Genomic DNA, 10,105 nt, shown 5'->3' on the forward strand with positions numbered 1-10,105 from the left:
CTCTCTCTCTCTCTCTCTCTCTCTCTCTCTCTCTCTCTCTCCTCCTCCTCCTCCTCCTCCTCCTCCTCTCCTCTCTTCACTCTGGAAATTTGCCCTTCTTCAATGCTGAAATTATACTCTGCCATTATCCATAATCTTTATGAGATCACTGATGGTGGCTCAACAATCACATCTCCTAATTCAATATCTAACAATACAGTTTATCTAGATTTAATGACTTGAACTCAACAAGGGTAACTAGGTGCTTTCCCACGATCTTCTTTTTTTATCATAGGTATCAATTTCTGATTAAGAATTTGCTCCTAATATATTTGTGTTAATTTCCTATATATTGTATATTAGATGCTTATAAGAAATAATTGACTAAAAGATTTTTTCCCAATAAATTCTTGAACTTTGTATGTTAACTATATTTATTTTGCTTAATCACAATCCTTTCAATTTCAGGTAATAAGAATTATCCATTTCCTCTTTTTATGATTTCTTCTGGATCCCTTTTTTATTAAGAATTCTCCTTAGACATAGTTATGGTCTGATCTTGATGTCTAAATTTTTAATGGTGTGACCTGTAATGTTTGGAACACATATTTTAGCTTTTGGGGAGGTATGGTATAACATACTGATCTAAATCTTTTTTTCCCCAAACTGTTTTCCAGTTTTCTCAGCTATCTTATCAAATAAGAAATCCTTCTCCAAGTAGTTCATGGTTTTTATCACCAATCACTGATTTGCTGAAATGGTACTGTCAAATGACTCAATGTCAGAAATGAATATAATTTTATCAATGGAAATGCTACTAAAGGAGATGTTTACTGTCTATTCCTGTGCCCTAAGAACCACTGAGTCTTTCCATCTGATTTGAAACTAAAAGCTCCTAGATTTGTTGCACCCCCCTCCCACTTTAATGTTAATAGAATAGGAAGATCCTCCCTGCCCATTAATGGGCTTATGTGAAAAGCTTTGAACTCTGGTCCAGCTCATAGCTGTGATACAGCCTGAGTCACATGGAGCCTGAGTCATATGGAGCCCATTGTGGGAGGAGTTTATCCAATGAAATGTAATAGAGCATAAAGTACAGAGCAGGAGAGAGAGCAGAGAGTGGAGGGAGGAACTTGCCTAAGGGAATTTGTTTGTGGGGAGGCCTAATAGAAGGAATGCTTAAGATGTTGGTGCTTCCTGGATTAATGATGAGTGCCTTGCTAAATCTTACCTCCTGGTATCTTAATAGTGATGTTCCAAATAAATATTCTGGTTTTGCCTTTGAAGAAAAGAATTTATTATATTTTGTGAATCTACCCTGGAAATACACATGTATATTCATAGCAGTTATGGGTATCATGTTAGCTTTACACCTACTAAAAAGTGAATTCCTTGAGAGCACACTGTTTTGCTTTTTTTCTATTTGTAACACCAGTGCTTAACACAATGCTTTGTACATTGCAAGTAAATGCTTTTTCATTCATTCATTCATCCATTCAGGTTCTAGACCTTTTGTTCCTCCAAGTGGATTTTGTTATTATTTCAGCCAGCCCTTGGTAGTTTATTAGTACCTATAAAAATATAAAATGTCTAAATTAATATAACATGAAACAGAGGTTTCAAACTGCCTTATCCCAAATAGTCTTTAAAGAAATTAACAATCATACTTTGTGCAATTTCATTTTCAGAGATTGGAATAAATTCTCTATTTCATGTTCTGTTAATTTGGGGATTTGATATTTTCTAGGTAATCTGATGACTCTTTCCATATCTTTGTTGTGAATTCACCTTGCTAATTTTTTATTTTGGTTACTTCATTAATTGGAGTGATATTTCTATCTTGAAGTTGAGCTGTGCCAACATAATAAAACTTATGAACTATCTAAGCTTCCATACATTGTAGATTTAGTATTATACAATTCAAACTACTAAAGGTTAAACAAAATAATACTGAAATTCATATAAAGCCAAAAAAAGATCTAGAATCTTAAGGGAAGTACTGGGAGGAAGATAATGAAGAATGAATAGCAATTCCATACCTCCTCTTTTCTAGATGCTATGCTTCTCCTAATGAAGCCCAAAATGACATTGGCTCCCTTCGCTACAATATCATACTGTTGACATATTGAATTTTCCATCCCCCCCCCCGGTTTTTTAGTACTATACAATAAAACCTCATTTATTTTGACAAACTCAGGTGAATGCCAATTTGAATTATTAAACATCTGAATCCCACAATACTTTAGTCTGGTTCATATAATGTTATTATGCTAAAGAAAAGTTAAATCTTGATTAATTGGAATAACTAAAACCCCCAAGTAACCATTTTTCCACAAATACATTAAATCCAGATTGACACTAGAGAGATATTATAATACTGAGGATTCCTCATTCAAAGTTCAAAAAGCACAGGGAAATTCTGTGAGAGTTCAGTTCAATAACTCCCAAGACCCTGAGTTCAAAGAAACATAATGATTGGTTGATGAACCAAAAAAAAGAGAGAGAGAAGGAGCACACTGCAAAAATAAGTCCTATGAGAGCTCAAGAACAGAGAAATCAAGAGGATCAGAAATGAGAAGGGATAAGAAAGATAGCAAAGATGGAGAAAGAAGTAAAATGGAAAATTATGAACAGTAGAAAGAGGGGATAAAAGCACAATGGGAAAAATGAAGCCCATATAAGGTGGGGGGAGGAGAAAAGAGAGAAATGAAAAAAAACCAATTAACTATAATACTCTATATACAAAAACCATGAATGCTATAGAATATAACTAGATTGCTGTCTTATGAATTATAATATAGTAACAATTATCTAGTCATTTAACTAATGAATATATCAGTCATTCAATCTTCACAACAGTACAAGATGGACTTGGCATCTACTATGATTCCCATTATACAGATCAGAAAAAGAAGCTCAGGGGAGGCTAGGTGGCATAGTGAATAGAGCACTGGCCCTGGAATCAGGAGGACCTGAGTTCAAATCTGGCCTCAGACACTTAACACTTAACTAGCCGTGTGGCCTTGGGCAAGTAGCTTAACCCTAATTGCCCTGCCTTCCCCCACTTCCCCCCCAAAAAAGAAGCTCAGGTCTATGAAACAAATTGCCAAAAATTACACAGACACTAAAGTAGCAGAATTAGAATTTTATCTTGATTCCTAGTCATTCTTGTTCTATCACACTACACTGTAAGAGAGACATAAAAATAGTTCTAAGATTAAAAGAAGAAAAATAGATATCTGTGCACATCTTGGAAAAAATATAATAAGAAAGACCTGGTATAAGATTTTGATGTGGTCCCATCAATATTATGATGCTAAGACTCAGAAAGGACAACAATTTTATCTGTTAATTCTAATTCTAATTCCTCCTTTGAGAACTGCCATATTAGTCATATGATAAAATTAGTTTAACTAGGCCATGTCTTGTTTTGTTTTGTTTTTGTACATGGGTTTTGGAAAAGCAATTCTCTTGCCCAATGCTTAATGAAAATGCACTTTTTAAAAACAGGCAAATACACAATCACATAATTTTAGAGTTTGAAGGCACATCAGGGGCAATAGAAATCCATCTTGAAAGAAAATGCACTCTGAAGCATACATAGCAAATGATCAACCACCCTTCAACTGAAGACCACTATGGAAGGGAGTTCATTAATTCCCAAAGTCAGACATTACATTTTGGGGTTATTCTTATGATAAAGCTTCTTCTTACATGAAGCCTAATTTTTTCTCTCTGATACTTCTACCCATTGTTCCTAGTTTAGAAATAGACAGCACAAGTACAAGGTGGGGACAAAGTGGTAATATAGTCATTTATTAAAAAAAAAAACAAGGGTTTTAATGGACTTCAGACTCAGTATGAGTCAATAGTATGATGAAGTCACTAATAATGTTCATAGAAAATTGAGATGTATTATGAAAGGAATAGACTCCAACAGTAAAGAATCAATAAACCTACTGAACTCTACCCTAGTCAGGTAGCCTTTGGAGGAGTGAACTTAATTCTGGGCACCATATTTTAGAACATAGTCAAGAGAGCTGTGATTAATTTTCTTGAAAGTTGAATATTATATAAAAAAGCATTGCAAAGATCTCAATATTAAGGTCCAGAACAAATGTGTGGACTCTTTTTCTAAGAAATGTAATTGCTCAGCATAGTTTATCCCTGAAAAATTTTGGGAAAATAGAAGAAATTGGTCTATGCTAGTTTAAACAGAATAAGAAAAGATTGGTGATTTTAAACGTGTCAGAGTTCTAAATTTGAGCAAATAGATGACTGACCAATCTAATGTCCTAGAGCTTTCAGATATTTGAGGGGTGACAGAGAAGAGAGGGAGGTAATCCTCAATTGATCAATTCTCCCATTATACAGTTTATGAAAACATAACAAACAAGATTCGCAGCAGCATAGATTTAGGGTTAGAAGAGAGCATGGGATATTGATTTCAACTCCTTTATCTTACGGATAAGAAAATTGAGGCAGAGAGAGTTAGCATAACTTTTCCAGGGTTACACAGCCAGATAGTTTGTAAAGCAGAAATTGAACCTACATTTTCCTGACTCCAAATACAGAACTCTATTCACTCCACTCTGCTTCTCACATAATCATTTTTTCTGTCATTTAACAAGCTGTGAATCCACCTAACTCTATCACTGTCAAACCTAAGTCCATCAACTCTGTCCACAAAAACAACATGAAGATTTTGTTTAGTGATTTGCTGAAATATTAAACATACTGTTCAGTCATTTTCAGTCATCTGACTCTTTGTGACTCCATCTGAGGTTTTCTTGGCAAAGATAATAGAGTGGTTTGCCATTTCCTTCTCCGGCTCATTTTACAGATGAGAAAACTGAGGCAATGGACTTAAGTGACTTTCTCAGGATCACACAACTATTAAGTACAAAACTGGATTTAAATTCAGGTCCTCTGGACTCCAGGGAGAGCATTCTGTCTAGTGCACCACCTAAAAAATGCTATGTCTAAATATTTTCCTAATCCATCAGTCTAATCATGTCAATGCATCAAAGAGCCATGTGAAAACTACACAAATTCTGCCCTCCAAAATCGTTCTAATTATCTGATTTCTAAAAGGAGCCACCTGACATTTCCATCCGTATCTCATATTATTCGGTGTAAATTATACTTCTGTCAAATTAAACTAACACTGTCCTGCAGACATGCCCTACTCTTTTTCACTCCCAAGATTTTGCTTATGATGATCTATATGTTTGAAATAACTTCTCTTTTTGGCTATTGAATTTTTGCCCATCCTTTTAAAGTCAAAGGTCACCTCTTCCATAAAGTTTTACCTGATTCTCAGTCTTTAACAGTTATCAAAGACTCTGTCAACTGATCTTACAAAATATTTCAGCTGCTTATTTCAACATTTCCAGGTCCTATAGCTTCATCAGTTTGAGTAATCCCTTCTCCAATGCAGAATGCAACAACCCATCTCTAATTAAGAGAGTGAGAGCAGCTATGAACACAAGATATATCATTCTGTGACCATCTTGGTAAGGAGCCTCTGCAGCTGGGCTAGGCTTGTCCACAATCTTTCACCAGGCCCAATTTCCAACTTGGTAGAAACTAGCAGAATTTGCACTCCACTAGAATATATACTTTATTTAGATTTTTCAGGGTTTTTTAAAAAAAATATTATTTCTTTATATGTCTTATCTCCTTACTCATCTGTCTGTAAGCTTCAAGAGGGAAGATACCATGTCTTATCTAAACATCATAGCTCTCCCATCCCCCAGCAGTATGCTTTACACAATTCAATTTGATTCATTTCAGTTCCTACTAAGTTTTCGAGCTATAATAGCAACTAAAAACAGTCCCTATTCTCAAAAGGCTAACATTCTCAGGGACATGGTGGGCACTTTACAGATATTTGTCAAATTAGTGATCAGTGATGTTAATACCCACTGATTTAGGATTAAATGCCTTCAGTTTAGAATTTTTGTTACCCTCAGAATTTTCTCACCCATCATGGGTCCCTGATTTCTATGATTACAGGCATAATGCCACATTTTCACGATCTCCTTAATGAGCATATGAACACTCACTAGATAATATGATAACTGCCTTCTGGAACAGCAACATAATTTCCCCATAAAAGGCATCTTTTGTGCCCAGATCATTTATGTTGACAACTCGAAAATGGTTTGAATTCTTCAGGCTAGAATTCCTATATGGTTAATTGCATAAGTTAAGGAGCCCAAAGTAGGGGGGAAAAGGAGGTCTTCTAACCTGAACATTTTCAGCTGAAGTAGCAAAATATAATTTGTGACCTACAGAAGCACACAGCTTTTGTCATCAGCATTCAATGCAGCTTGAATTGTGTGGTCATAATCACTGAGCAGAAGGCTGCAGTGATACATTCTTTATAAAATAATTAAAGATGTATGCACTTACCTCTATAACTTAAAAGAAGCTTGTGTTAAGTCTATACTACAAATTTATAAGTCACAGGCTTTTCTACACTGATAATAGCAAAGGGTTATTTTATATTTGGGTATAATCTCATTCTGCAAAAGACATGATTTTTGAGTGGTAAGTAGTGCCACAGTGTCATATGACATTCTGTTACCTTAGCCACAGCTCCAACATCATAACGTGAAATATTAGTAGCAAAACGTAGTAAGTTTGTATTCATTGCACTGTCCTCATAGACTCAGAACTTGAATTTCAAAAAACAACCTTATTCTGGTAAGTTCACTGCTGCAGAAAACTTTTTTTTTTCCATTAGGCAATAATGGAATTCAGCACTAGTAGAAAGTCATCTTCCGCATTTATTATATATATATATATATATATACACATATATACATATATATATATATATACACTCTTTAAATTATTTGAAGATAGCTATTACATACCTCCCCATCCCAAACTCTGCATCTTCTCTGCTAAGGATGATGGGTTCCTTTGACCAATTCTCTATTAGGTCATGTCCTCAAGGCCTTTCACCATCTTGGTTGCCCTACTCTGGTCAATCTCCAATTTATCAATGACTTCCATAAAATGTGTCACCCAGAACTGAACACAGTACTCCAGCTACCTAATAAAGGCAGAGAACAGTAGGACTTCACTATTATTTCCCTATTTGCAGAAGCTATATCCATCTTAATATATTCCAATGTCATTAGCTGTTTTCCCTGTCACATCATACTACTGCCTCATATTAAACTTAAAGTAGTATAAAACCACCAGATAATTTTCAGAACTGCTCTCTATCCATGTCTCCCATCTTTTACTTGTGAATTTTATTTTTTTGCACCCAGGTGCAAAGAAATCAAAGAAAAATTTAAACATTCCTATTTAATTTCATCTTATTATATATAGCCCAGTGCGAGCCCGTCAAGATCCTTTTAATTGCTAACTCTGCCACACACTGTGTTAGCTAGCCCTCCTAGTTTTGTGTCATCTTGCAATTTGGATGAGCATGACATCTACATTTTTATTCAAGTAATTTGTTAAACAACATAAACTCAAGTACAGATCACTTGGCAAATACACAAGACCTCTTGCCACACTAATATTAACAACTATTCTTTTAACCTGGCTATCCAAACAGTTTTGAATCTGTTTTATTGTTACTCTTCATTTTCTCCATAAGAATAACATAAGATGCTTTATCAAAAGTTTTGCAAAAATCTAGGTAAACTAAATCCATAACATACCCCTCATATACTAATTCAGCAATACCAAAAGAAAAGGAAATGAGGTTAGTTTGAAATGAGAAGTTCTGACTAAAATCATTGTGGTTACTTGTAATCACCACATCCTTTTCTAAATGTCAGCAACCATATATTTAATGAAGCATTCCACAAATTTCCTGAAATTGACCTATGATGTTTAATCTTTCCTCTTTTTTGAAAACTGAGACATTTGTCCTCAAATCTTAACTCTCATGGTGTTTCTAATCACTTATAAGTGTAGGATAAGATTTTCAGGCAAGACCAATGTGTGATTTATTTTGCTTGACTGAGGAAGGAAAAGGAAAAAAAGGGAGAACAGGGGAGTTGAGGGGAATAATTAGAAAGCTCCTACTCTGTGTCAGACATTGTGCTAAGTACTTTACAAATATTATCTCTCTTGATACTTACAACAACCCTACAAGGTAGGTGCTATTATCATCCCCATTTTTTAGTTGAGGAAACTGAGGCAAAAAGGTTAGGTTGACTTTCCAAGCTAGTAAATATTTGAGGTCAAATCTGGATTCAGATGTTCCCAAACTTAGGATCAGTATGCTATACCCACTGCTTGACTATATGTATTAGTTACAAGAAAAGGGTTTCCTGGGAGAGATTGGGAATTATAAAGAGGAAGTGGGGTAGAGGGTCATAAAAAGAAGAAGAGATCCCCAACGAAACATTAAATAAATAAACAGAAGAGAGCAAAAAGACTTTCAGAAATGGAGACACACAAGTAGTGCAGTGAGGGTACTACCATCATCTAATATTTAATTTATATTAAATATATACTTTAAAAACGATGTGTACATAATAGAGATTCATAAGTTCATATACAATTCTCCCTTTCTATTTTTTGTATATAGAAAATTTCATGTTTGCTAATGTTTTTTACAATTCAAAATAATTTTTAAAAGGTCTATGATGAGATTTAAATCCCAACACTTTGGACCAATGCTCTAATGATTTTCTACCCATACTGTTTATTTTAGATTAAATAACTACATCATGCTGCCTACTATCTGGCCACAATTCTCATTTTCTTTCCTGCAAAACATTGGACTCTACCTCTGAGACATTGGTTTCTGATAGGTAAACTTCCATCTTATCTTGACCAAAACCACCAGGACTCTACAGGAGTATTTGGTCAGCTTCATCCCAGCTCCCCAGTAACCTTTATGAGTTGTTTTCCTCCACTAGAATTTTAGCTCCTTAAGGTCAAGGATAATCTCATTTACTTGTATTTGTATGCCCAGCTCTTAGCATTAATTAGAGAGCAATAAATGCTCTGTCTGTCTATCTATCTATCTGTCTGTCTGTCCAGCAAGACATTGGATATCAATATTTAAGCAAACAACTCTCTAAATTAATCAACAAAACTATGAAGCTTTAAAACAAAATTAAAGGGCAGCTAGGTGGTGCAGTGAATAGAGCACCGGCTCTGGAGTCAGGAGGACCTGAGTTCAAATCCGGCCTCAGACACTTTACACAATTACTAGCCATGTGACTTTAGGCAAGTCACTCAACCCCAATTACCCTCCAAAAAGCAAAAAAATAAAATAAAATAAATAAAACAAAATTAAAGCATCAGAATTTAAAAAAAAATACAATAAAGCACAGTTCTATTCAAAACGGGAATTCCAAGAAGATAAGAATTTACGAAATATCTAAATTTGAAATAAATCCATAAAATACTAAAGTGTGTAGCTTTCTCTTAAGAAGAGTTAAGGATGCACACTTAAAATTATGTTGCGCACAGTTTCTGTATTTATCTACCATGAAGGACTGTTGACCCGTGGCCTGATCTTTCTCAGTAATGAGGACATATTTTGTTAACCCAACCTTCATCCCCATTTTTTTTTAAAGCAATTGGGGTTAAGTAACTTGATCAAGGTTACACGGCCAGTTATTTTGTGTGGGTGCCAAGTATCTGAGGCTGGAACTTATCCCAGGTCTCCCGTCGCCAGGGCTGGCACTCTTACTCACTGCTCCACCTGGCCGCCCCATCCCCATTTTTATATGTTCCCTCTCCCATGCAACACTGGATCATACCTGAGAGTCATTCCAAGTTCTTTCTGCATCTTAGAGAGTGACAGTTCGCTGAGTTCTGCCCTTTTGTAGGTGACAACTCTTGTCTTATTTAGCTAAGGTCTTAGATATCTAGATTTATCCATTAAGATTCTTTGCTCAAAGTTCCTTAAAAAAAAATAGGAAAACTCTGCCACTTTTTTAATCACTACAGTATTATGTCAAAATTCATTTTAAATTCTATTAAATTGCTAAATACATTAGCCTTTTCTCAGGCTTCATTCTTCTTGACCTCCTTAAAGTTATTTTTGTCTTCCTGGATACACTTTCATTACTGTACTTGCTCACCTTCAAGCTGTAATGACCACTCCTCAGATTTCTATGCAGACATCATTCCA

The sequence above is a fragment of the Petaurus breviceps genome, unplaced genomic scaffold (assembly GCF_028583685.1).
Source record: "Petaurus breviceps papuanus isolate PSGF00001 unplaced genomic scaffold, PetGlider_PUasm1.0 78, whole genome shotgun sequence".
In the NCBI taxonomy this organism is placed as follows: Eukaryota; Metazoa; Chordata; class Mammalia; order Diprotodontia; family Petauridae; genus Petaurus; species Petaurus breviceps.